We start from the raw sequence: 26,943 nt of genomic DNA, 5'->3' as shown, positions 1-26,943 counted from the left end.
TGTGAACTAAGCACATTTTCTATGGAATAATTAAGAGGCAGGAGTCGGGGTACCCATTTGACACAGCCACTTTTCTGAATAAAACCATACTTAATTTTTCTCCTTTGACTCCATCTATTACCCCTTGGTGTTTAAGTGTGTGCAACTCTTGTTAAAGTCAATGGAAGCAGTGACAATTTACACTAGGACTGTATTTATCCTCTGTATTCAGATATGGCTGAGTTCACAAATAAAATGAGTCTGGTTATCTCTGTGTAGTTCACTGTTGACATCAAGGAACGGATTTTCAAAGGCAATCTCTAAATTCTGACACTTTCTTCTAAATGAAGAAATTGTCCATGCAACAACAACATGCATTTGATTATGAAAACAACATACATTTGGTATAATTGCATGCACAAAACCATGGGATATTTTGGTTTCGCCATGAGCCATGGAGGTGATCAAATGTGAATAAAAGAAGTGGAGTGTGGTAGATTGAGGTTTGGCACACCTTGTAGGGAGAAACTTGTTTAGCACTTTCTTGCCTACAAAAAACTTGACAAAGGTTAGGCAGTGGTGTGCTATCATGCTGACAAATAGTGTTTCATATTTCCTTGTGCTCTGCTCTCTGTACCCACCTGTAATTTCTTGTGTTATACTTAGATTGTAAGCTCTTTGGGGGCAGGGACTCTTTTTGTCCTGTTTGTACAGTGCCTGGCAGAATGAGCTCCCGATCAGTGACTAATAATGCTGTTTAGCTAGTGTTATTCATCTTAATTTTGTGAGCACTAAAATTCATCCAAAAGGTATTTATTAAAAAAAATAAGAGCTGTCAGGTAGAGTTATTGAATTTCTTATTTGTGAAAAATGGGGTGAAATTAAATACTTCAAAATGTTTTCACAAAAAGAAAAGGAGTACTTGTGGCACCTTAGAGACTAACAAATTTATTTGAGCATAAGCTTTCGTGAGCTACAGCTCACTTCATTGGATGCATGTCTTCCCTCCCATCAACACCATCAGACTCTGCTTGTGCTGATAGACAAGAAGATGTGTTGTTCATTGGTAATTTTATTTCCATATCTATTTCTTCAGAAGAGCGGGTCTAGTTAGGAAGATTGTCTTTCAAAGATATAGTTTTAAGGCATGAATAATTTAGCAGCTTCCTGGCACACTAAATATTTATTTGTGGCACCAGTCTGGGCAGAAATGAAACAAACCAACAAAAACAAAACACATCAAAAACAAACTTTACATTGGCCAGGGGGATATTTACAGTAGATTCTGCTTAATAGCAATCCTGATATTAGCAACTTCCTGTTAATGGCAACATCCTGCTGGGAACCAATCCTGTCCCATGAATATCAATGTTAATAGCATTCAGATATTAGCAAGGCATGCTGCTTATTCCCAACTTTTTGGGGGAAGACTGGTTACACCTGCAGGCTGGTTTGCAGGGGTTCAGTCCCAGAAGGTAGCTCTGGGATGTGCAGAACACCCTTTGCAGGCAGGTTTGCAGGGCTGCAGCCATGGAAGGAAGTGCTGGGACATGCCATCTCTAGCTGCAGCCCTGCAAACTTGCTTGTGGTCAGTGCTCAGCCTCCCCCAGCCTTTTCTTCTGGGTCTGCAGTCAGGCAAACCTGCCTGCACACAAGCACAGGAAGTAAGGGGCTGTGAGGGCAGGCTGGGAGCAGGGCAGTAGCAGGGAGGAGGGGTGCAGCTGAAGCTGCTTGATACCTCTCACTGTGCTCTGTGGGCTGCATCCTGATGGGGGACTGCATGAAGGGAGGGAAGTGCTGGGATGTGCTGAGCCCCAACCCCAACCCCAACCCCAAGAGAGGGCAAGGAGAGGTATAGAAGGCAAATTCCATGGGCATCAGTGCCCCTGATCCCCATAAAAGCCCCAGCATCTGGACTACAGCCCTCCCCCATTCCTGCCCTCCCTGCAGGCTGGTTTTCAGGGCTGCACGCAGGGAAAGAATCTCTCAGTGCTTTCTTCATTGTGAGGCTGCAGCTTCATAAACCTGCCTTCCACTTATTAGCAACAGCTGGTTAATGGCAACTCTTTCTGGCAACTGAGGGGTGGCTCATAAGCAGAATCTACTGTAATAATGAGCAGATTTACAAAACCACTTACAAGATTTCATAGCATAAATGTCATTGCCAATGGAGCTTGGATTCCTAAATCAATTCAAGAAGGATGCTGATAAACTGGACAGGATTCAGAGAAGAGCCACAAGAATGATTAAAGGATTAGAAAACATGCCTTATCGTGGTAGACTCAAAGAGCTCAATCTATTTAGCTTAACAAAGAGAAGGTTAAGGGGTAAGTTGATTACAGTCTATAAGTCAGTACATGGGGAACAAATATTTAATAATGGGCTCTTCATGCTAAGAGAAAGGTATAACATGATCCAATGGCTAGAAGTTGAAGTTTGATGTATAAGGTATAAATAAGGTATAAAAATTTTAGCTGTAAGAATAACTATTGGAACAATTTGCCAAGGGTTGTGGTGGATTCTCCATCACTGACAAATGTAAATCAAGTTTCAATGTTTCCCTAAAAGATCTGCTCCAGGAATTATTTTGGGGAAGTTCTATGGCCTGTGTTACACAAGAGATCAAACTAGATGATCACAACAGTCCCTTCTGGCCTTGGATATGCGATACACCCAGGCATGAAGCTTTCTTTGCTTAGGATACTCCAACTAGTACAGAAAGCTGCAGTACATTTCTTCAGCAACACAGGCTATCACAGGCACGTCAGATCTGTCCTCCATTCTCTCTCCACTGGTCACCTTGCCATAGAATATGCAACCCTATTCAAGGTCTCAGCCTTTACCTGCAAAGTGTTCCATGGCCTGACCCAGGATGTCTAAAAGACTGCCTAAAGCTCCTGGATGTCAGCTGACAAATTTGCTTCTCTGGCACAATGGAACTCCCTCCAATAAAGATAAAGCTTGCCTGTGTGGGAGATAAATTTTTTCTCAGAGGCTGGTCCAAGACTGTGGAATTAACTCCCCCAGGAACTAAGAACCATCACAAACCCCACCACCTTCTGTTCCAAGGCTCATCTCTTTGACCTTGCTTTCTCTAGTATAAACACATTACAGTAGGTATATTTATTAAAATATAAATATCCTCCCCACCTTAAAATCTACCAAAACAAGACACCCCACAGCACATGCTTCTACCCCCAGGGAGAGGATGAGAGAACAAACATATGACAGATGTGTATTCATGGTGCTTAATACTATGGTGTTGAGGATGGTATAAAAACCTAGAATAGAGTGCAACCTTAATTCACCTCATTTATGCATTTTGATGATTTTTTAATTACAAAATGAATTATGCATTTAGTTTTGATACTGTCATTAATTATATGATCCCACAGGAGTTTTGGGGGAAGCAAAGCATTGGCAGGTGGGGCCAGAACAACCACCATTTCTTCTGATCCTCAGTTTCTTCGCACCTCTGTTTGGGATTGGTGGTGTCATGGGACTTCGGTGAATGGCTCTGCACCTTATGTGCTCTCTCTGCCCCCCTCTCACTTACAAACGTTCCCTGTAGCCAGCTCATTTGCTCTGATATTTAGGGCAGGGGACTGTGTGGGGGGGGGAGGGGGTGATTACTTCTTTGTGTCACTCACATCACTATGAACTATAGCCAGCAATTGTTCTATAAGCTGCTTAATAGCTCAGCCATTTCACATTCCATTTGCCTCCTTCAGGTCTCTCTGACCCACATCTTTGCTTTTGGTCATTGTTCCCCTAAAATCTTCTCACTGACTCATTAAGTTCTAATTTTGGAGTGTAAATTTGAAGTGTTTGTGAGGGGAAAACTGACTGCATTGGCTAGAGCCAAGCATAGTTCATGGGTATCTATAGGTTTCTTCATAGAACTCTGCTATAGAAAGGAAGGATGGTCTAGAGACCTAGGCTATGAGTGACCAGTATCAGTTCCCTACTCTGTAAAAGATTTCCTGTGGGACCTTGAACAAGTCACTTAGTCTCAGTACCCACCAGCAGAATGGAGATAAAAGCATGCTCTACCTCACAGGGCTGTTGTGAGGATAAATGCTTTAAAAAATGTGAGTTGTTCAGTTAGGGCTATGATGGGGGACTATAAAAGTGCATTAGGTAACGTGATGGGGCACCTGCCCTGCACTGGCCCTGAGAGGGTTAAAACTAGCCTAGGGAGGCTGTGTGGCAGGCAGCCAAAGGAGTGGCTGCCGGGGAACCAGCCAACCAGGGTGGTGGCTGGACTGGCCAGTCAGGGCCCAGCCAGCCCATATAAAACAGAAGCTGCAGACCAGAATGAGGAATCTGCTGCAGGGAGCCCTAGGGTGAAGACTGGCTTCCTACAGGACTCCTGGTGGGTTGCCAGGACTTAGGAGCGGAGCAGTGGGAATGAAGGCTGTGGGGAAGTGGCCCGGCCCAGGGAATAGAGACAGTGAGCTAGAAGGAAGAGGCAGCAGGAAGCTGCTGTTTGCAGGGTCCCTGGGCTGGGGCCCAGAGTAATGGGTGGGCCTGCCCTCCTCTCCCACTAGCGGATGAAAGAGCAGCCTGCCTGTGGACTGCCAGGCTGCTGCAAGGAGTGGCTGCACTCTTGCTGGAAGAGTCCCCTGGAAGGTGGGGGGGGGGTGGGGGAGGGAAACCGAATGGTGACACAGCTGGAGGGCTGTGCCACGAAGCAGATGCCGAGATAAAGGAGCCGTAATGGGTCTGCAGGCGGAGGTGAGGACAGCGGAACCACCACCGCCCAAGGGTGCACCCGCTGGGACTCAGCTAATTCACAAACTGCCCAGGAGGAGGCTCCAGTGTGGTGAGTGACCCTGTGACAGTAGATAGAAGCCCTATACAACAGCCTTCTCTAAAACATTGTATTTCTGAAGCATATTTTATGCATGCAACTGTTCCTTGTACCAGCTGCAATAAAAAATTCACATGAGCCTCTGCAGACAGAGTCAATAGGGAGCTGTCTGCCTACATGTGGTTTTCAAACATGTTTCTCATAAGGGTGTTGTGAGGCACTCATACTACAGTTATGGGGGCTGTATCAGTAACTTAGTTGAGATACCAGCCCATCTCACTCAAAGCCTGTCCAGAAACACCTTTCTTGAGCCTGTCCAGAGCAGAAGCTGTTAATTATAACACCAAATTTAGTGGTGGGTTTATCCACTATAGACTAGCTTAACTAATTTTCACTTGTTCTGTATAGAATCGGAACCTAAGGCTCTTGAGCCTTAGCCCATATCCTATTCAACTTCTACTCCCACTGTTTTGGCATGTCTTCTTCTGTGGGCTTAATTGTAAGCTTGGATCCACAGGATCCTATCACGTGTAAAAACAGTCACAGAAGATGCAAAGGCTGACTTTTTCCACCCCTCTTTTGCATGTTGCCCAGTGATAGGTCCCCCCACCTACCTGAAAGTAGAATCAAGCTCTTTGTTTACTGCTAGGTGTGTGAAATTGTTCTGCTTGAATTTCCGAATGGTTAGCTTGCAATCCCTGGATTCTTAATTACTCAGTACTGTACACTGCATCTGTTAAGCATTCTCATTCCTTTCCATAATCTGGATATCTTGACTTCTTCTGATAACTGTAACCTCATTATCTATTATTCACAGTAACCAGCCAAAGTAAAATCAAGGTAGGAATTCCAAGTATGAGAACTAACAAGAGCCTTGCATATTAACACCATCACTTCTTTGCACTTGGTTCACTTTCTGTCCTTCCATTGCTGTCCTCTATCCCCTATCTTGTTTAGTTTCTTCCTATATAGCCCATGCTGGTCTGTGAGTTAAGGATATTTCCACAACTTATCCCTACATCATCAGCGCTGGACATTGTATGACTGCTCCATTTCACATGTAAATATTTTTTAGCTAAATGTTAGCTGTTAGTTGCCATTTCATAGAATCATAGGCGTTTAGGGTTGGAAGAGACTTCAGGAGGTCATCTAGCCCAACCCCCTGCTCAAAGCAGGACCAACCCCAACTAAATCATCCCAGCCAGGACTTTGTGAAGCCATGTCTTAAACCTGTAAGGATGGCGATTCCATCACCTCCCTAGGTAACCCATTCCAGTGCTTCACCATCCTCCTAGGGAAATAGTATTTCCTAATATCTATCCTACACCTCCAACAATACAGCTTGAGACCATTTCTCTTTGTTTGGTCATCTGCCACCACTGAGAACAGCTTAGCTCCATCCTCGGAACCCCCCTTTAGGTAGTTGAAGGTTGCTATCAAATCCCTCCCCCCCCCCCCCCCCCGCACTTTCCATGTCTCTTAGAATCTAGCTTTGTTGTTCAGCATCATTTGTTCTTCCAGGTGTAGACAGAGTGAGTGGGTGATGCTACCTATATACATGTGTGCTGCAATACCTAGGCACAACGAGTTGGTGGTGGACACTCCCTTTTGGGTAGGATTTTCAGAAGTGTTCGGTGTTGGCCTAACTCTGTTCACATTGGAGTCAATAGGACCATCCTTCACTGTTCTATTACCTGTGGGTTTTTAGATATTTTTAAAAACCAGTGTGCCCATAATTAGGTCCTTAAATCCATATTCAACTACTTCAGTGAAAGCGGCAGGTGCTCAGCACCTCCAAATCAAGCTACTTATTTGAGGTGCCTAAAATGTGGATTTGTAAGCCTCATGTTTGGAGGCCCGATTTGAATATGTTCCTCTGTGTGAAAGAAAATTTCCTCTGAGAAGGACTGCCTTACCTTCCTCCAGTTAATTAAACTGATCTTTCTTGAGAGGAATAACCTTAAATACAGCATCCAGTGAGTGTCTGGCTCAAAATACTTAGCTATTGAGAACAGAGGAAATAATCCATGACCCAAAACTTGCCACCTCCCTTAAGAAATATACTTAGCTTTTCTTGATATGTGGAGAGTGTGTTTAATGACTCCTAACTTTATATAGTCAAAATCTATAGTGCTGGTGCTTTTCTACAGCATGACAATAACTCTTTTTTTTTAGGGGAAATGGTAAATATGTAGCTTTTTATGGCTTTCTGAGAATAAAAACTAAGTCAAATGCACTGAACCTGTTTGCAAAAGATGAACCAATGACAAAGATGTAAGGGATACCCACAAGTGCCTTTCATCAAACACTGCACAATCAATATGACACTAAATGAAATCTAGACTGCTGGGGTAAAAATAACACATTCAAGATCACTTTGGAAATTGGGCTAAAAATAAAGATTAGGTTTTGTATTAGGATTAGGTGATTTAATATTTTTTTAAACAAAGGAGGTTTGGAGACACAGTGGTTAATGTCTCTCATGGGATATAGGGTTTTTTGTACGTGCAGCTCAATAGAAAACTTAAATGCAAAGAGAATCTTCATCTCATTCTGAACACCTGCTTTTCCCACACACAGATCCCAGTCCTGCAGTCCTCCCCAGCCTGTGTGCATTGTAATCTCCCTGAAGGTAATAGGATTGCATTTGTGCAGCTTCAGGCCCTCAGATGTGCAGGTACAACTCATTTCCTCTTGTGGGGGTTGCACCTGCATGCACTACTCGAAGGCAAAATTGCTTTCTTGATAATTGGGCACTTAGTCAAAATACAGCTGGATGCTGGGCCGCAAATAAAGGAGTGGTTAGAACAGCTTAGCTAGAGTGGGGGTGTGGGAAGGTGGCTCAAAACTCACTTTCAACTCAGTCATAGCATTTAAGACCGGAAAGGACCACCAGATCATCTAGTCGGCCCTCCTGTATATCACAGGCCACCAACACTACCCAGCACCCACACACTAAACACAACAAGCGAAATTCGAGCAAAGTATTACAGCCCATAAGAGACTGGAGCAGAGGTCAGCAACCTTTGGCAAGCATCCCATCAGGGTAATCTGCTGACAGGCCATGAGATGCATTTTGTTTACATTGACAGTCCACAGGCTTGGCCCTCCCGCAGATCCCAGTAACCATAGTTCCTGGCCAATGGGAGCTCTGGAGTCAGTGCTCTGGGTGGGGGCAGCGTGTGGACACCCCTGCTCTTCTCCCCCCGCCCCACAGGGGCTGCAGAGATATGCCTGCTGCTTCTGGGAGCGAAATGACACAGAGGGAGGCAGAGCGGGCAGGGAGATGCCCTAGCCCTGCTACTTGCACGTCTGTGCGCTCCTTGGGGGGCAGAAATGTGCCAGCAGCAGGCCGCTTCTGGGAGCGGCGTGGGGCCACAGCATGCATGTAGCCTGCCTGCCTGAGCCCTGCTGCGCCTCTGGCTGGGACTCAAGGGCAGGTTATCAGATATTTGTCCTGCATTTTGGGGGCCCCCTGTCATTTGGGGGGGCCCTATGCCACCGCATGGTTTGTTTCACGGTAAATCCGCTCCTGCAGCAAGGAATACTCTTCTGGAGACAAGATACAAAAAACTCCTTTTAAAAACATCAGAAACAAGCTTCCTAAAACAAGGTAGTTATTGCTATTGTTAATTACACCTGAGACAGTAAAAAAAACTGAGTTTATAGCGGAAGGGAAAGAGTGAATATGAGCGTGCATGTGAACCCAACATTTTGTCTAATCTTAGTCTTGTTCACAGTGGGAATTCAGGGAAAAACTAATTGAATTTCCATCTCTGATGCTACAGTGAGAAGTGGATTTTAACTGTACAGTGCAGTAAAACAATAAGTGAGATTAGTCTTGGGGGGGAAAAATATTTCATTTGTCTTGGAGTACAAGATAGTGGTAATTTTCCATCAGTTTTATAGTGTGACTTATTCCCTCAAAAGAGCTAGTGTACAGCTAAAAAAATAGAGCGCTGAGCATAATGTGATAATCCTGTGAAGCTAAATAGAAAAGGATGCACCTTCAGTAAATCCAAGGATTCATCAAATATTGATATGTGGGCTTGATTTTATTCATCATTTGTTTGAGTAAAAAAATAGTTTAACTGTTTTTGCTATTTGTTTTTTCCAAAAAATGGAAATATTTTTGTACTTTATGATTACATCTAGTGCTATTTTCTAGCCATCTTCACTGGGAAGAAGAATAAAGAGTAATAGTTAATCTGCCTGCTAAATCAAAGGGCCATACTCTTCCCCTCTGAATGCAATGAAACTTAATGTAATTATACCAGCAAGGAACTTTGGCTCAAAATATTGGTCTACCTGGTTAACTCTAATGTGTCTTCCTGAGGCATGCTGGTATGTGAAAGTATAATAAGGAGTTCTGTACATATCTTCTCCCATCTCTCTCACTCATTCGCTGTCTCCAGAAGTCCAAATATCCTACATTCTCCCCCCTCTGGTCTTATGTCTTTATTGACATGGATACAAGACTGTGAGAAGGACTTTTATGTTCTGTCTTCAGTAGTCTTTTAAATTTAATGCCTTGCATATTCTGTTTATCTTTTCAGGAAGACCATTATTTCCAATGGAATGGGTGGGTATCATGTAGGCATATCATAAGTTCACACTAAAATGGGATGTACAAGACCAAATTCTGTTCTATGGTTTTTTTACCACTGTAAATACAAACTAATTCTAATAGTCAGTGGTATTGCTCTGGATTTACATGGTGTAAAAGGCAGCAGAATTTTATACCTGTATGATCTTTCACTAATTTACTGTGGGTGTATGTATTTCCTTTTCAATTGATTCATCTTTTCTCCCATAAATGCTAATTTTTTTGTACATTGTTGTAGAGTTTTTTTTGCCATTACAGTGGCTTGTGATTCATGGCTGTGTTTAAAGCAATGTTTTCTCATCCAGTCTGATTCAGGAGACTTCTGTACTTGCTGTATGAAAATGGTTATGTTCACCATCCATCATCAGCATGGAAGTCACAACGTGAGAAAGGTGTCACCTAGGTTAGACTTGCCTTGTCAGTCTAATCACATGGTCCCTGTTAGGACACTGCTGAGCTGCAGTAAGTTATCAACCTCCCAAATGAAGTCAGAGGTTCCAGAACATCTGAATTTCCTTACTCAAGCCAGCAATTTCTGAAAGAACAAACAGCTCTGCATACATATGGATGGGAGGGAAATATCTTGCTTGCCTCTACAAATTGCCATTTGAATAACCATGTTGATTGTTCTTCTGCTCTTTGAAGCAGACATCATGCAAAAGATTGAGGGGAAACGCATTTTGAAGGACCACTCTTCACATGTATGCAATTATTTAAAAATGCATTTCCCTAAAGCCCTTGAATCTCTCATTTCCCCTACATTTTTTCTCCATCACTGCTGATTACCAAGATACTTTCCTGTACATTGGAAACTCTCTCTCCCTATAATCAGCTACCTGTTTCTGTTTGATTTATTTCTTCATTGATGTCATACTTAAATGTTTCTTACAGCAAAATCATGCCTACCATGGTGGTAAATTATAATAGATGGGCTGTGACTTGATTGCAAATACTGAAATGTGACATTGCTGAGAAAGAGGGAGGTGAATTATTATTAGGAAGTACATTAGTGTTCTGAGTAAGCTTTCTAATAGCAGCAATGGAAAAAAAATCACAAAATCCGTATGCCACAGTTTTGGTAAAAGGAGGGTGTAATAACTAATGCTTACCTGACCTCAGGAGACTGCGTGTTAAGGCTTCCAAGATCTGTCCTCAACTCAATTGCTTAGCTTCTTTGTGCCCCATGCATCCTCCTGTAGAGCAGGCACAATACCTTTTTCTTATTTCAAAGGTGTGTTGGAAAACCCAAAGACTTGATTAATAAGCATCTTATGGAAGATACTGTATGGGTCCAATGTGATGTCATTGTTAAAGTGTATCTGGCAGTGGGGGCAACTCTTCAATAGTGGATCAGGTTGTTTTGGTTGGGTTTGAGCAGTCTCTTTGTAAGTGATCTGAGATTCACCACTCTCTAGCTCCAGACATGGAATAAGCTGTAAGATTATTCAGAGGGTTTGCTACTTTGCTGATGTAGCTATGTATATAAAATGTGATGTCCTTGTTTTTGTGTGTTGTGCTTTTAAACATCAGTCTCCTGTGCAGATACAGGGAGCGGCTGTGAGAGCTTCCATTTTGTAGTTCAGTTAACATGCAGAATGTTGCTGAGTGAGTCACTGTTGGTTCTTCGTCTGTCTTGGAGACTTTACATTTGTTCCTTCTTTCTTTGCTCTTTTCCTTACTCTGAAAATAAAAATTCCTGAAGCAACCTGTTTATGCCGAGTGTCATCTGATTTACTGGTGAGAGCTCTCAAATATGTTGATGCCAAATGGTTAAGACAAAGTGTCTGTCTGGCACTGTCTGTGCACCATGTTGTAGTATAGTACTGCAGTTTGGAAGCTCTGTAACAGTAATTGTCTCTTTAGATTTGAGAAATCTTTTTCCCAATATAGAAATACAAGTATAGCAGAACTGACCTTGGTTCTAGAATGTATCCCATCTTACAGCAGAGTGGAGTTCAAATGTAGCTTAATGTGGGCAATAGTCTGCTCTTGGAGTTTGCCAATGGTTTAAACAGTAGTGGCCAGATTCTCAGTCCTGCTATCGCACCACTTTAAATATGGCTTAAAGAGCCCCTGAAGAGTCTTTTGGTGGTCAGGGGGGAGGGGAATGCTTGGTTAGTGCACAGCCCCTATATCGGTCTCCCGGGCAGGGGGTGTGGCTTACAAGCTGGGGGCAGCCAGCATGATGCAGTGCAGCCGATTAGGGGAGCACAAAGTGGGTACAGATCTTAGATTTAATCTTCTTCTTTTAGACTAGGAGCTGCTTGGAGCAGGGACAGTCACCTACTGTACATGTCTGTACAATGGAGACCTGGCCCGGTTAGGCAGTAGGTGCTGCCACACTATTAATGTCAGATAGGAATAACATACAAAGCCTTGGCTACAACAGGCATGAAAGCCCAGACCCCAGCATCTGACCCTGAATGTGTTAAAAGGACAGGTAGTTTCTTGTTTGGGGTCCAAGCCCACAGTGGGGCTTTAAACCAAGTTTCAAATACAACTATGCCCAAGCATGGTGGGTAGAAGGCTTGTGCCAATACTCAACACCATTACAAATCATGGGGCCTGGGCCTGCCATCCTTTCTTAGTCCTTTGCCCTTGAAAAGTTGAGATTAATGGGAGTCCTGACAAGGTAAGGACTGTAAAGACTCAAGAATTGAGCTCCATGATACAGTGGTGTTAAGGAGCCATGCAGAAACACTGCTACTGTGTCATTAATGCACTCTCACATAGAGAGGAAGGCTGGTCTGGTGCTTTGGGCCCTAGTGTAGGACTTGGGTGATGTGGGTTCAAATCCTTTCCCTGCCAAAGACTTCCTCTGTGACCTTAGGCAAGTCACTTAGCCTCCTTGTTCAGCCTATTGTCCTCCATTGTAAAATGGGCGACAGTGATTCCCATATCACAAGTAGCGGTAGGGATAAATAAATTAGGCAGTGTTGCCTAGTGGATAGAGCAGCTCACTAGGGTTCAGGAGATCTGGGTTCCATTCCCAGCTCTGCTGCTAGGTGACCTTAGGCAAATCACTTCACAGCCTGGTGCCTCAGTTTTCCCATTTACAGATGCAGGTAATGATACAGATCTACTCTAAATGCTTTAATCTACTGTAAAGAGCAAAGTGGTATTATTATTCAAGACAGTGAGTTGCACATATACTGTAGCAATGAGGGCCATGTAAGTACTTTAGATAGCAGACTTGTTTTAAAAAATCTGTCTGCACTGGAGACCCAGACTGTAGTAAAGCCATAACAATTAGGGCTGTGGATTGATCGCAATTAACTCACACAATTAACTCAAATTAATCATGATCAATCTCACTGTTAAACAGTAGAATACCAATTGAAATTTATGAAATATATTTGGATGTCTTTCTACATTTTTTTTAAAATATATTGATTTCTATTACAACACAGAATACAAAGTGTACAGTGCTCACTTTATACTTTTATTACAAATATTTGCACTGTAAAAATGATAAACAAAATAGTATTTTTCAATTCACCTCATACACGTACTGTAGTGCAATATCTTTATCATGAAAGTGCAACTTACAAATGTAGAGATTTTTGTTACGTAACAGTTTTGGTTTTGAGTGCAATGTAAAACTTCAGAGGCTACAAGTCCACTCAGTCCTACTTCTTGTTTGTCTGAGTGATTGGCTGAACAAGCTTGTTTACATTTGCAGGGGATAATGCTGCTACCTGCTTCTTGTTGACAATGTCACCTGAAAGTGAACAGGCATTTGCATGGCACTTTTGTAGCCTGCATTACAAGGTATTTGTGCCAGATACAATAAACATTCTTATGCTCCTTCATGTTTTGGCCACCATTCCAGAGGGGATGCTTCCATGCTAACGCATTACTTTTTTAACTAGCATCAATTAAATTTGTGACTGAACTCCTTGCAGGAGAACTGTATGTCTTTGGCTCTGTTTCACCCGCATTCTGCCATGTATTTCATGTTATCGCAGTCTCAGATGACCCAGCACGTTTGGTTTTAAGAACACTTTTTCACAGCAGATTTGACAAAACGCAAAGAAGGTACCAATGTGAGATTTCTAAAGATAGTACAGCACTCAACCCACAGTTTAAGAATCTGACATGCCTTCCAAAACCTGAGAGGGACGAGGTGTGGAGCATGCGTTTAGAAGTTTTAAAAGAGCAACACTCTGATGCAGACACTACAGAACCCAAACAACCAAAAAAAATCAACCTTCTGCTGGTAGCATCTGACTCAGATGATGAAAATGAACATGTGTCAGTCCGCACTGCTTTGGATTGATATCGAGCAGAACCAGTCATCAGCATGGATGCATGCCCTCTGGAATAGCAGCTGAAGCATGAAGGGACACATGAATCTTTAGCTTATTTGGCATGTAAATATGTTGCAACACCAGCTACAACAGTGACATGCAAATGCCTGGTCTCACTTTCAGGTGACATTGTGAACAAGAAGCAGGCAGCATTATCTCCTGCAAATTGTAACCAAGTTTGTTTGTCTGAGCAATTGGCTAAACAGGAAGTGAGATTGAGTGGGCAGGTAGGTTCTAAAGTTTTACACTGTTTTGATTTTGAGTGTAGTTATGTAACACAAACGTAGATTTTTTTTTAAGTTGTACTTTCATGATAAAGAGGAATTGAAATAGTATTTTTTACAGTGCAAATATTTGTAATAAATATCAAGTGAGCACTGTACACTTTGTATTCTGTGTTGTAATTGAAATCAATATATTTGAAAAAGTAGAAAACATCCAGAAATTTAAATGATATTCCATTATTGTTTAACAGGCAATTTAAAAAATGAATCTCATTGACAGCCCTAATAACAATACATCATCTCTCTTGCCAGTTCCCTATTCAGAGTTGGTGACTTTTTTTAATAGCCCTTTTCCAAAACTCCTCATAGTACACTAGGCTGTCCTGCAGATTGATCTTTCTGAGGTCCACTGATATCTGGTCCATGTACTAAGTTTTTGGCCTCCGCCTTTGTCATCTTCCATCCACAATGTTGCAGGGGCCATCCTACCAATATAACTCTCCACTTGCTGCTGGAAATTCCCATACCAACCTAACCTAGCTTCCCTCAACATGTCTTCAAGTGGAGCAACTCACATTAGGCCCCTTATAACCTGTTTCTTTTCCTAGCGGGGCTGTCCAGTCATCTGATCATTTCAACATCTTCATTTCTGTGGTGGAGAGCATATTGATTTCCTTTCTTGTGGCTGGCCAAATCTCTGTTCCGTACATTAAGAGGGATCAAATGTATACTCACCTTTTAGCTTTATTGGCATCCCTGGGAACTATATCTGTTTGCAAACACTTCCTGTGAAGTTGTTGGACAGGGCAAAGGATCTTGCACTGAATTCCAGAATGATGACCTCTCTGAAACCCGGATGTTTATTACTATGACAGAATCCTGTTTCGTGTACTCAGTGAGTGCTCCCAGGAATACTTCTGAGATGTATTGAGAGAGTTCATCTTGGAAAATATAACTTTTGTGGCTGAGCATAATGAAGTCTCAACAGAATTTTGAGTGAGTTGCTTTTGATTTTTTCATTGTTTTCTCAGTGAAATTTTAAAAGCAAACACTTCTGCAGATTTGACTAACTTGTTCAGCTCTTAGACATATCAGCAATAATAACGTCTCTGCCATATATACCCCAGCAAAACAACTCAGTAAATGAAAGTGATGTGACCTCTGAGTTTATTTAGGCACCTGGAAATGTCAGTCTTTTGTTGGCATTCTTAATTATGGGGTGAATATTCAAAGTGGTGCATAAACTTTAGCTTTGTCTCCTCCCAATAAAAGGAATGGAATGTAGTGCAGCTAAAACCATATTCAGTGCTATAAAATCTTATCCTTTGTGCACCTATGCTTAAGCATCCTTTTCAAATGGAGAATGACAATAAGTTTATGAAACTAAGTTTGAGATGCTTATTTTCCAAAGCCCCACTGAACAACTCACAACAGCTCTATATGTAGTTGAAGGTGTATATAACACCTGGGATATAAATACCATCTACTGAAATGTAGTTGATCAGAACAGAAGACTTTTGAGTAAAGGAATCATCAGATGAGATGGAGAGACAGAGCTGGGAGTCAGTCAGTTCCTGATGGACCATGGTTCCTCAACCTCCTAGTAGCTTCACTAGCACATTGAACAAGCAGACAATCACATAGGACAACCCTCTGGGTTACTCCAAAAAGAAAGGAGGGAGAAATTCTATAGCAGGGCTCAAGGAATTTGGTAGCAACCACAGATGTCTTCAATGTCATGATCACCAGTGTCAAAGGCTGCTAACAGGTCTAAGAAATGAGAATAGATGCATCACCAAAAAGATGGCATTGACTAATGATACTGGTGCTTGTGGCACCTTAGAGACTAATCAATTTATTTGAGCATGAGCTTTCATGAGCTACAGCTCACTTCATCGGAAGCTTATGCTCAAATGTGTTAGTCTCTAAGGTGCCACAAGTACTCCTTTTCTTTTTGCGAATACAGACTAACACAGCTGTTACTCTGATACTGGTGCTGTTTCTCTACAATACCCTAATGTGAGAATAGACTGAGGTCTCCTGAGAGTAATAAGTTTGTGTCCGCACCTTTCCACCTAACTTTCTGAAATAACCAGTGAGGTTCAAAAGCAATCAGTCAGATAACCGGAGAGACAGAGGCTCCACCAGTGCTTGAGGCCTCTGCAATGTCAAGGAATTCATTAAATGAGAGATGCACGGAAGAATTTCCCACTCTGCAAGAAGCAACTGATTACATGAGAATCTCAGCTTTTATTTACACAAAGTTTCTGTCCCGCATGGCTGCAAGTAAAGCCTGAAAATATGAATCATTTGGACCCTTAATGGCTAGAAGGCAAATAAAAAGAAACCAAGTGGGGTTTTTTGGTTTTTTTTTTTCCTCAAATCTCACTTCTTGAGGACTCGCTCATGATTTATGAACACTTGAGGTTGGCAAGTCAACTAAAATCATCCTCCACAACATCCCTGTGAAGTAGGGGAATACTGCTATCTTCCTTTCATGGGTGGAGAACTGAGACACAGCTGAATCAGGGTCTGGCTGACTCGCCCAAAGTCCCAGTCAGAGAGAACTGGGAATTGAATCTATATCTTCTGAATCCCATTCCACTGCCTTAAACAAAGAAGGATGTTCAGTTTTCACCAAAAAAGTTAACTGATCAGATAGAGAACATCAGTGTAAATGGGGTAGGAGCTGAGGTTAACATAGGAAAAGAAGTTAAGAATTACTTAGACAAGTTAGATGTCTTCAAGTAGGCAGAATCTGATTAAATACATCCTAGAGTACTTAAGGAACTGGCTGAAGAGATCTCTGAGCCGTTAGCAATTATCTCTGAACTCATGGAGGAAGGGAGAGAGACATGAGAACTGGAAAAGGGTCAAATATAGTACTCCTTAATATAAAAAAGGAATAAGGACAATCCAGGGAATTATAGACCTGTTAACTTTGGTACTGGAAAGATAATGGAGCGAGCAAACAATCAATTTTTGAGTACCTAGAAGAAAATAAGATAAGTAAAAGTCAACATGCATTTGTCAAGAACAAATCATGTCAAACCAACCCAATCCTTCTTTGAAAGGGTAACAAGCCTTTTGGATTGGGGGGGGGAAGCAGTAGATGTGATATATCTCAAGGCTTTTTTGATACTGTCTCACATGACCTTCTCATAAACTAGAGAAATATAGTCTAGACGAACCTACTATAAGATGGGTGCACAACTGGCTGGAAAACTCTACTCAGAGTAGATTTCAGAGTAACAGCTGTGTTAGTCTGCATTTTCAAAAAGAAAAGGAGTACTTGTGGCACCTTAGACTAACCAATTTATTTGAGCATAAGCTTTTGAGAGCTACAGCTCACTTCATCGGATGCATACTGTGGAAAGTGAGCTGTAGCTCACGAAAGCTTTATGCTCAAATAAATTGGTTAGTCTCTAAGGTGCCACAAGTACTCTTCTTTTTACTCAAAGTAGTTTATCAGTGGCTTGCAATCAACCCGGAAGAGCATATTGAATGGGGTCCCCCAGGGATCTGTCCTGGGTCGGGTTCTAATCAATATCTTCATAAAGGATTTTGGATAATGATAGAGTACACTTATAGCGTTTGCAGACAATACCAAGCTGGGACGGGTTGCAAGTGCTTTGGAAGACAGGATTAGAATTCAAAATGATCTTGATAAACTGGAGAAATGGTCTGAAGTAAATTGATTTGTCCATATTGAATTTCATTCTAAGTACTACACTAAAGAAATAATCAATTGCACAAATAAAGGGTGAAATTTCTGCAGTACTTAGGTGGTCAAGAATCTGGGGGTCATAGTAAGTCACTAACTAAATGTGGGTCAATGTAATACTGTTGCCAAAAAAGTGAACATCATTCTGGGATATTTTAGCAGGCATGTTGTAAGCCAGACACAAGAAGTGATTCTTCCGCTCTACTCAGCACTGATCAGGTCTTAGCTGCAATACTGTGTCCAATTCTGGGCACCACACTTCAGGACCGATGTTGACAAATTGGAGAAAATTCAAAGAGCAACAAAAGTGATTAAAGGTCTGGAAAACATGACCTACAAGGAAAGAATGGGCGGGGGGCGGGAATAAGCTTGTTTGGTCTGGAGAAGAGATGACTGAGGAGGGACAGAAGAGTTTTCAAGTACATAAAAGGTTGTTATAAAGAGGAGGGTGAGTAAATTTTTCTCCTTAGCCACTGAGGACAGGACAAGAAGCAAGGGGTTTAAATTTCAGCAAGGGAGATTTAGATTAGACATTAGGAAAAACTTCATATCTGTAGTTAAGCACTAGAACAAATTCCCTAAGGAGGTTATGGAATCTCTGTCATTGAAGGTTTTTAAGAGCAGGTTAGACAAACACCTTTCAGGGATAGTCTAGATAATACTTAGTCCTGCCTCAGTGAAGGGAACTGGACTAGAAGGGACCTCAAGAGGTCATCCAATCCTATGTGTCTGATTCTTTAGACAGTCCTTGGTTAGCCAAGCTATGAAGTGGCCATAGCCATCAGTGTTGGCTAGCTGCTTTTCTTGGAATAATAGCATCAATGAAGACCTCCCTTTATACCAGTGTTACTCATGTTAGTACATTTCAGTTGTGGCAATGGAAGAGCAGCAGTGCACTCCTGTCCCTTCTGACATTGCAGCCTGTTAAATGATCCCAGGGATCATTGGCAACATCACTATCACTTATTGTGGCCATGGTCAGTGTGAGGGCGGCATGTTGGCAGATGATAGGCTGGTAGATGGGACACTTCTGTTGGTCCATGGAAAACATCTGTGCCTTAATTTAATCAATAACATTAGTCCTTCCTCTCTGTCTGGATAAATGGCAAGGAGATGTCCACTGCAGCAGTGAGGGTTACTGTGATCACTAAATAGTCAGTATTTGCATGATGTTACTTACCACGCAGTTACGTACCATGCATATTTTTCCATATACTTGTTATAGGAAATACTCTGAATAGGGTGGGACCTGATGGAAAATACTGACTATAAGTGATCACTGATTTAGTCTTTTCCTTGCCTCATCCTCTTGTAACTTGTCAAGAGGACAAGCTGTTTGGTTTGGTATTTTTTTAAATACATAGTGTGGCCTGGTAGAGGTCTGGGTTTTTCTTGCTGGATTTTTTCAGAGCTTAGATAAATGGGACAACTGCTTAAGAATGCTGTTTCAGCTATGACTACTTCAGTGACAACTATAAAGGGCTTTGGGAGGTGTTTGAAGCATAGTCCAGGCAGAGCAGAGAACAAAATTGTACATGATTTGTTAAATTGCTGTCTCATAAAGACTGTTCAGTCATGTAGTAGGTAAAATCCCATCTGGTCTGTACACCCTGAAGAAACTGCTGCACTGGACCTCTTTTTTTCTCTGGTGGATCTAGGTAAAAGCAGTCTTGCAAAACTCTCATGAGAATATACCAGTTCATACACAGATTAGACTTGCCCGCTCTTTGTCATGATAACTCAAAAAAATTATGCACGTTATTTGCCTAGCAAAAATATATATTAGGGCTGTCAATTGCAGTTAACTCATGCAATTAACTCAATCACTACTAAAAAATTTATCACGATTAATTGGTTTCAATCTCACTGTTTAAACAATAAAATACCAATTGAAATGTATTGAATATTTTTCTACATAGTCAAATATATTGATTTCAGTTACAACATAGAATACAAAGTGTACAGTGCCCATTTTATATTACAAATATTTGCACTGGAAAAATGATAAAAGAAATAGATTGCACTACAGTACTTGTATGAGGTGAATTGAAAAATACTGTGTCCTGAAAGTGCAACTTACAAATGTAGATTATTTTTTTTGTTACACATCTGTTTTGTTTGAGTGCAGTGTAAAACTTCAGAGGCTACAAGTCCACTCAGTCCTACTTCAGCCAATCACAAAGACAAACTAGTTTGTTTACATTTACAGGAGATAATGCTGCCCACTTCTTGTTTGTGTCACCAAAAAGTGAGAACAGGCATTTGCATGGCACTTTCATAGTCAGCATTGCAAGGTATTTAGGTGCCAGATACGATGATCATTTGTATGCCCCTTCATGCTTCAGTCACCATTCCAAAGCACATGCTTCCATGCTGATGCGTTTTTTTTAAAAAAAGTGTTACATTAGTGACCTCCTTAAAGGAGAATTGTACGTCTCCTGCTCTGTTTTACCTGCATTCTGCCATATATTATATGTTATAGCAGTTTCAGATGATCCAGCACAGTTCGTTTTAAGAACACTTTACTGCAGTTTTGACAAAACACAAAGAAGGTACCCATGTGAGGTTTCTAAAGATTGCTACAGCACTCGACCCAAGGTGTAAGAATCTGAAGTGCCTTCCAAAATCTGAGAGGGACAAGGTGTGGAGCATGCGTTCAGAAGTTTTAAAAGAGCAACACTCTGATGCAGACACAACAGAACCCAACCACCACAAAAGAAAAGGAAACCTACTGCTGGTGGCATCTGACTCTGATGATGGAAATGAACATGCATTGGTCAGCACTGCTTTGGATCGTTATCATGAGCATGGACATGTCCTCTGGAATGGTGGCTGAAGCATGAAGGGACATATGAATCTTTAGCACATCAGGCACATAAATGTCTTGCAATGCTGGCTAGAACAGTGTCCTGCAAATGCCTGTTTTCACTTTCAGGTGACATTGTAAACAAAAAGTGGGCAGCATTCTCTCCTGCAAATTGTAACCAAGTTTGTTTGTCTGAGCAAGTCGCTGAAGTGGGACTGAGTGGACTAGTAAGTGCTAAAGTTTTACATTGTTTTATTTTTCAGTGCAAATTTGTAAGTTCAACTTTCATGATAAAGAGACTGCACTACAGTACTTAGGTGAATTGAGAAATACTATTTTTTTTACAGTGCAAATCATTGTAATAAAAATGAGCACTGTACAATTTGTGTTCTGTTTTGTAATTGTAATCAATATAGTTAAAAACATAGAAAAAATCCCAAAATATTGAAATAGTATTCTATTAATGTTAGAGCAATTAATCACAATTAACTTTTTTAATTGCTTGAAAGCCCTATTATATATTCACTATGGAAGAGAAGAATTTGCAAGGCTGTGTGAGAGGCTCTTGAACTGAATGGCTAAGTTGAATGCAAATTTCACTATATATAGGAAAGGCAATCTACTTCAGTGAAAGGGGCATTAGAGTGGGACTTGGAACACACACAGGTTCTATTCCTGGCTCTGTCACAGACCTGTTGTGTGATCTTGAGCAAGTCACTTCATGTCCCTGTTTCCTGCCCTAGTCTTTGTCATGTCTAGCTAAATTGTAATCTCTCTGGTGTGATGACAGTCTCTTAAGATGCATCTGTACAGAGCCTAGAACAATGAGGTTCTGATCTTGGTTATGGGCCTCTAGGAGCAACCATCCTATAACCAATTGATAATAGCATGGTCACGTCTAACAAATTACAGACTGTGGATGTAAATGAGTCCAGAAGCACCTAGGGAGATCATGTTTTACTGATACTATTTTCTGAAATGAAGAAGCCTTCTGAAGTGAGCTAGTAGTTTACAACATTTCATCAACCCCATCCCACAACAAGAGCAGAAGGAAATGTCCCCTGGGAGCACAGCCATTTTCTCTAGCATGTGTTGCTGCCAGAGTGTCTGCTTAGGGCTTGTCTACACTTACATTTTATAGCACTCTAAATAATGTCACCAATGCCAGGTCCTGAAGCTATGCCAAAATAAAGAATGCTAGTCTACCCCCTCTCAAAGACAAACTAGTATGCTGTTAAATTCCAGGCATTTGGCTATTGGTGCACCTGTGTATCAGCCTGGCTTAACATAAATAACTTGCCTCATTTCTTAGTGGGCATGATTGTGAAGGTGAATGGTGTAAATAGGGGCTTGACAAGCAGTATTATGAAGTCAGGATATCTGTACCAGCTAAGATAAGCAGCAACACCCTGATGCTAGGGACAATGGACAAGATGAACATGGAATATAAAGATCAGGTTTCACGTGGACAAACCATACTGTACAGGGATTGGTTCCTGCAAAGTAACAAAGTCAAGCCAAAAATGTGTGGGGTAATTTTTGCAAATGAAACATGTAAATGTATATCAAGGAAGAGGTTTTTCTGTGTAACTTTGGATGTGTGGTACATCCTATACCTACATTTGTGTCTGATCAACTCAGCATGGCTTTGCTGTATGCCAAATAAAGGAACTGAGTGGTGAAAATCTGGAGTCAAACTGAGTATTTTGGATTCTAGAGAACTGGATGAAGTCCTCTCCCAGAACTGGACGAGGTCTTCTGGATAAGATGAGTGAAAAAGGTCTCAGAGGGAATCCCAGCAATGTGTGGCAGAATGTATGATTTGACTTGCCTGACAGGTCAGGGATGTAGACAACATTTTTTTGGCGGGGAGGGAAGGCTACAGTTTAAAACTAATGACTATCATTTTACACTAACTTATTGTAGCACAGATCAGCACCTGGTAATTCAGTTTATTCTCTTCAGTCCAGGTGAAGGCAGTGAAAGACTCCACCTGCTCTCATGAGGACATCTGGCAAGAACAGTGCAAGGATATGAAGTTATGTTCAGTGCACCAACAGATATACCAAAGGAGACCCAAACTAGAGAGATTGAATGCAGTTCAGGAATGACCATCCATTGATCCACTAGCCTCTTAATCTTGATCCCGGACTACCTTAAACATGGGTTCTCAGGAACTCAAAATCCTCTAGATTGACTCCAGAAAGCTCACTAGTTCAGGTATATCAGAAAGAGGTACATGTATGGTGTATGAAGGTAACAGGATTGTTTTGCCAGCAAGCTTACAGAGATTAGTACTGGAATGCCTTCATGATAAAGCAGCAAATCATGTGGGGTATGAAAAGACACTGAGCTGAGTGTCTGATAGGGTTGGTTGGTTGTTTTGGGGGATTTTTTGGCTGGGCAAGACTGTAGAAAAAGGAGAGTTGGGTGCTGTGACTGCTCTCACTCAGGGTTCCTCTGGTTTAGGCTTAGTAACGTGCCTAAACATTAGGCACATTACATAATGGGGGTTGTTGGTAGGAAGCCCAGGCTCTCCCAATCCACTGGGCTCTGACCCAGGGCCCTCTGAGGGCTATCTGTTCTCTGACACCCAGGGATGCCTAAGGCAGTCATCCCTGAGCCACTTCCTACCACCTCCCTGCAGTTGTCCAAAAGTCACTCTCTGGGGACATGAGGACAACTGCCTGCTCTTGTGGTATGGCCCAGCCTCCTGTGCCAGCTCAGACCAAGGCTTTCCCATGCTGGGGTAGTCCAAACAAAAATAAAGGGGATCAATCAAGTCTGGAGTTCATGAGAGAGGGGAATGCTTCCCTCTCAGGTTGTCTCTGTAGCAGGCCTTCTCTTCTCTCAGGGATGGGCCTTTGGGCAGTTGTTTAGAGAGATTCTGCCTTCCCTCAGCTCGTCTCTCCTGGAGTTGCTGGTAGTAGATCTGCTCTCTTCCCTGGTCTACCCCAAATGAGGTGCTCCCATGCTTTAACTCCTCCTCCAGTTGGTGCCCTTGCTACAGGTGCAGCAGGGCTGGCTGAGCCCAGAGTAGTTCCTTAACTCCTTGTTGCTCAGTGTGGGTTTGTACACCCCATCACAGGAGCCCATTGAGAAAGGAGAGAAGGTGTGACTACACAACTGGAAAAAGCAGCCTGGAAAAAATCCCAAATGTACAGCTTTTTGGAGGGGACCTTACACAGTAATTAAACTGAACAACTTGTCCTTGGTGATATAGGATCAAGAGCTTGCCCCATTGTAGTGCACAGAGAACTACAAACACCTAGGAGGCTGAACCTGCATCCCAGATGGATGCAGAAGACAATATGGAGGTATCCCAGCAGGTTCCTATGGCCATAATGGGAATTGGTTGTGGAGGAGGAATTGCCAGGGTGTCTCAGGACCTCAACACACCACAGTCTTCAACAGAGTCTGTGTACAATGGATAGGCCTAACCCTATAGGACATGAAACCTGCACTCAACGATAATCTAGTTCTAACTGCAATTGGTGTTGCAATGTCTGAATATAGGACTCAAGTGGCCAGAGCAACATGGAAAACTGTATGGATGGCAGAGGCAGTACTGTTTCAGGTAGAGAGGGGGAAGTTGTAGTGATTAGTGTAGAGAACATCTCCACCCAACAGATGTTCTGTGTCTTTATCTTAGTGTCACATTGTTGTCCTGTATATTAGTAAGTTGTATCTGATGCGGGGGGGGGAGAGGTTAGCAGAAGGTTCTGTAGCCCCAGAATTTGACAGTACTTCAGTAAGCCCTTTTGTATGTTCAACCACTGCCAGCTGAAACCCAAACATCACATAGCTAGGGATAATGTTAGGACCATGAGATGCAAGGCTGTGCAGCTGCATGTTTGTAACTCTGCTAGTCCAAATGGGAGGTTGGGATAGGGAGTTTAAGGTTCCATGAAAATAGAAGCAACATTTGGACAGCTGTTTTAAGCATCTTTGACAAGTAAGTTTTACTGTTATGATTAGAAATGCTTTGCTGATAAGGAGAATAATAAATTGTTTTTGGCTGTTTCTAGGGAAATTGTTAGCATGTTAGGAGCTGTTATGAGTTATGTGCTTTGTTCAGAGAAAATTTATAAAAAGTTTAGTTAAAAAGTGTGTTTTGGGTGCAATCTGAGGAAGCTTTCTTTGGGCAAGGATCTGACACCTAAGTTCCCCAGCAGCTAGATGGAAGGAGCTCCCTCCCTCCCCTTGCCCGAAAGCCTGGCTGTTGATTCCTTGAAACCATTTTAACTTAAATATAACGGTTTAAGATGCTCTGAACCTACTGCTACAGCATAGATAAGTGCTTGAGGACTAATAAAAGTTGATTTAGGTGAAAGCACTCTTGTTTGTATCAATCATATATCAGATGGTGGTGCTGTGTCCCCATTTGATTTATTCCTGACATCACTTGGAGTGAAATAGTTAAGCTACCACTGTTTTGGGTTTTGAAACCCTGGTAACAGTTTCAGTCCTGTCTGTGTGTGCTGGAATTGGTTCTAGCCAATAAATCCGTGTGATCCTATAAGCGAATAGTACAGTATTTCAAAGGAGCTGAAAGTCAAGAGAAGTCCCATTATTCAAAATGAGATAATGGAAATTATGGCTCTTCAAATCATGGGGGATATTTCTGAGAAATGTCTGGAAAATGGTATACAGTTATGGTAGATGAAACAGACTTCTCCAGCAAAGAGTAAGTGGCTTTATGCTTGCGATATGTGGACAATGACAAATGTTCACGAAGAGTTCATTAAATTGTACAATGTAGAGGTGGTAATCTGTAATTAGAGATATGATTGAGTCTAAATCTAAGGAGTGACAGCTGTTGTCAATGCTATGATACTATTGCTAATATGGTAGTCTGAGCATTAGGTGTAGCAACCAGACTGCAACAAAAAGAACCATGAGCCACATGTACTCATTGCTATAAGTACACTTTGAATTTGGCATGCCAGGACAGTTATGAAAAATAATGTAGTCCTAAGAGATACTAACAACTGTTTACAGAAATCACACAGTTAATTAAAAATCACCCAAATGGTCTGCTGCATTTAAGGACATAATATATGAAGTGTTAAGTACATCACATAGAATCTGTGTCGTCTGTCAATCCAGAATTCACTCTCCATGCAGAAGCATTGGCTTTAGTTTCTGAGCCCTATCTCGAACTGTCTGCAACTTGGGAGGTTGTGAAGGATGCAACAAAAGATCTTGTAATAAGGGCTTGAATTGGTGGCTTTATGGCTCAAATGAAAATGTTTAACTTCCTCTTTGGTGGTGTTCTGGGTCCAGATGCCTAAATATGGTAGACAATCTGTCCAACTCTAATGGATAGACGTTGCAGCAAGAGAAGGCCAATCTCTTATGAAAATAACACCTCAGCCCCTCTGATCAGAGATCAGATTTCAGAGTAACAGCCGTGTTAGTCTGTATTCGCAAAAAGAAAAGGAGTACTTGTGGCACCATAGAGACTAACCAAATTATTTGAGCATGAGCTTTCGTGAGCTACAGCTCACTTCATCGGATGCATACCATGGAAACTGCAGCAGACTTTATATATACACAGAGAATATGAAACAATACCTCCTCCCACCCCACTGTCCTGCTGGTAATAGCTTATCTAAAGTGATCATCAGGTTAGGCCATTTCCAGCACAAATCCAGGTTTTCTCACCCTCCACCCCCCCACACAAATTCATTCTCCTGCTGGTGATAGCCCATCCAAAGTGACAACTCTTTACACAATGTGCATGATAATCAAGTTAGGCCATTTCCTGCACAAATCCAGGTTTTCTCACTCCCTCACCCCCCTCCAAAAACCCACCCCCATACACACACAAACTCACTCTCCTGCTGGTAATAGCTCATCCAAACTGACCACTCTCCAAGTTTAAATCCAAGTTAAACCAGAACATCTGGGGGGGGGGGTAGGAAAAAACAAGAGGAAATAGGCTACCTTGCATAATGACTTAGCCACTCCCAGTCACTATTTAAGCCTAAATTAATAGTATCCAATTTGCAAATGAATTCCAATTCAGCAGTTTCTCGCTGGAGTCTGGATTTGAAGTTTTTTTGTTTTAAGATAGCGACCTTCATGTCTCTGATTGCGTGACCAGAGAGATTGAAGTGTTCTCCGACTGGTTTATGAACGTTATAATTCTTGACATCTGATTTGTGTCCATTTATTCTTTTACGTAGAGACTGTCCAGTTTGACCAATGTACATGGCAGAGGGGCATTGCTGGCACATGATGGCATATATCACATTGGTGGATGTGCAGGTGAACGAGCCTCTGATAGTGTGGCTGATGTTATTAGGCCCTGTGATGGTGTCCCCTGAATAGATATGTGGGCACAGTTGGAAACGGGCTTTGTTGCCAGGATAAGTTCCTGGGTTAGTGGTTCTGTTATGTGGTATGTGGTTGTTGGTGAGTATTTGCTTCAGGTTGCGGGGCTGTCTGTAGGCAAGGACTGGTCTGTCTCCCAAGA

The sequence above is a fragment of the Eretmochelys imbricata genome, chromosome 2, assembly GCF_965152235.1.
Source record: "Eretmochelys imbricata isolate rEreImb1 chromosome 2, rEreImb1.hap1, whole genome shotgun sequence".
Classification (NCBI taxonomy): Eukaryota; Metazoa; Chordata; order Testudines; family Cheloniidae; genus Eretmochelys; species Eretmochelys imbricata.
This window is presented reverse-complemented; position numbering follows the sequence as displayed.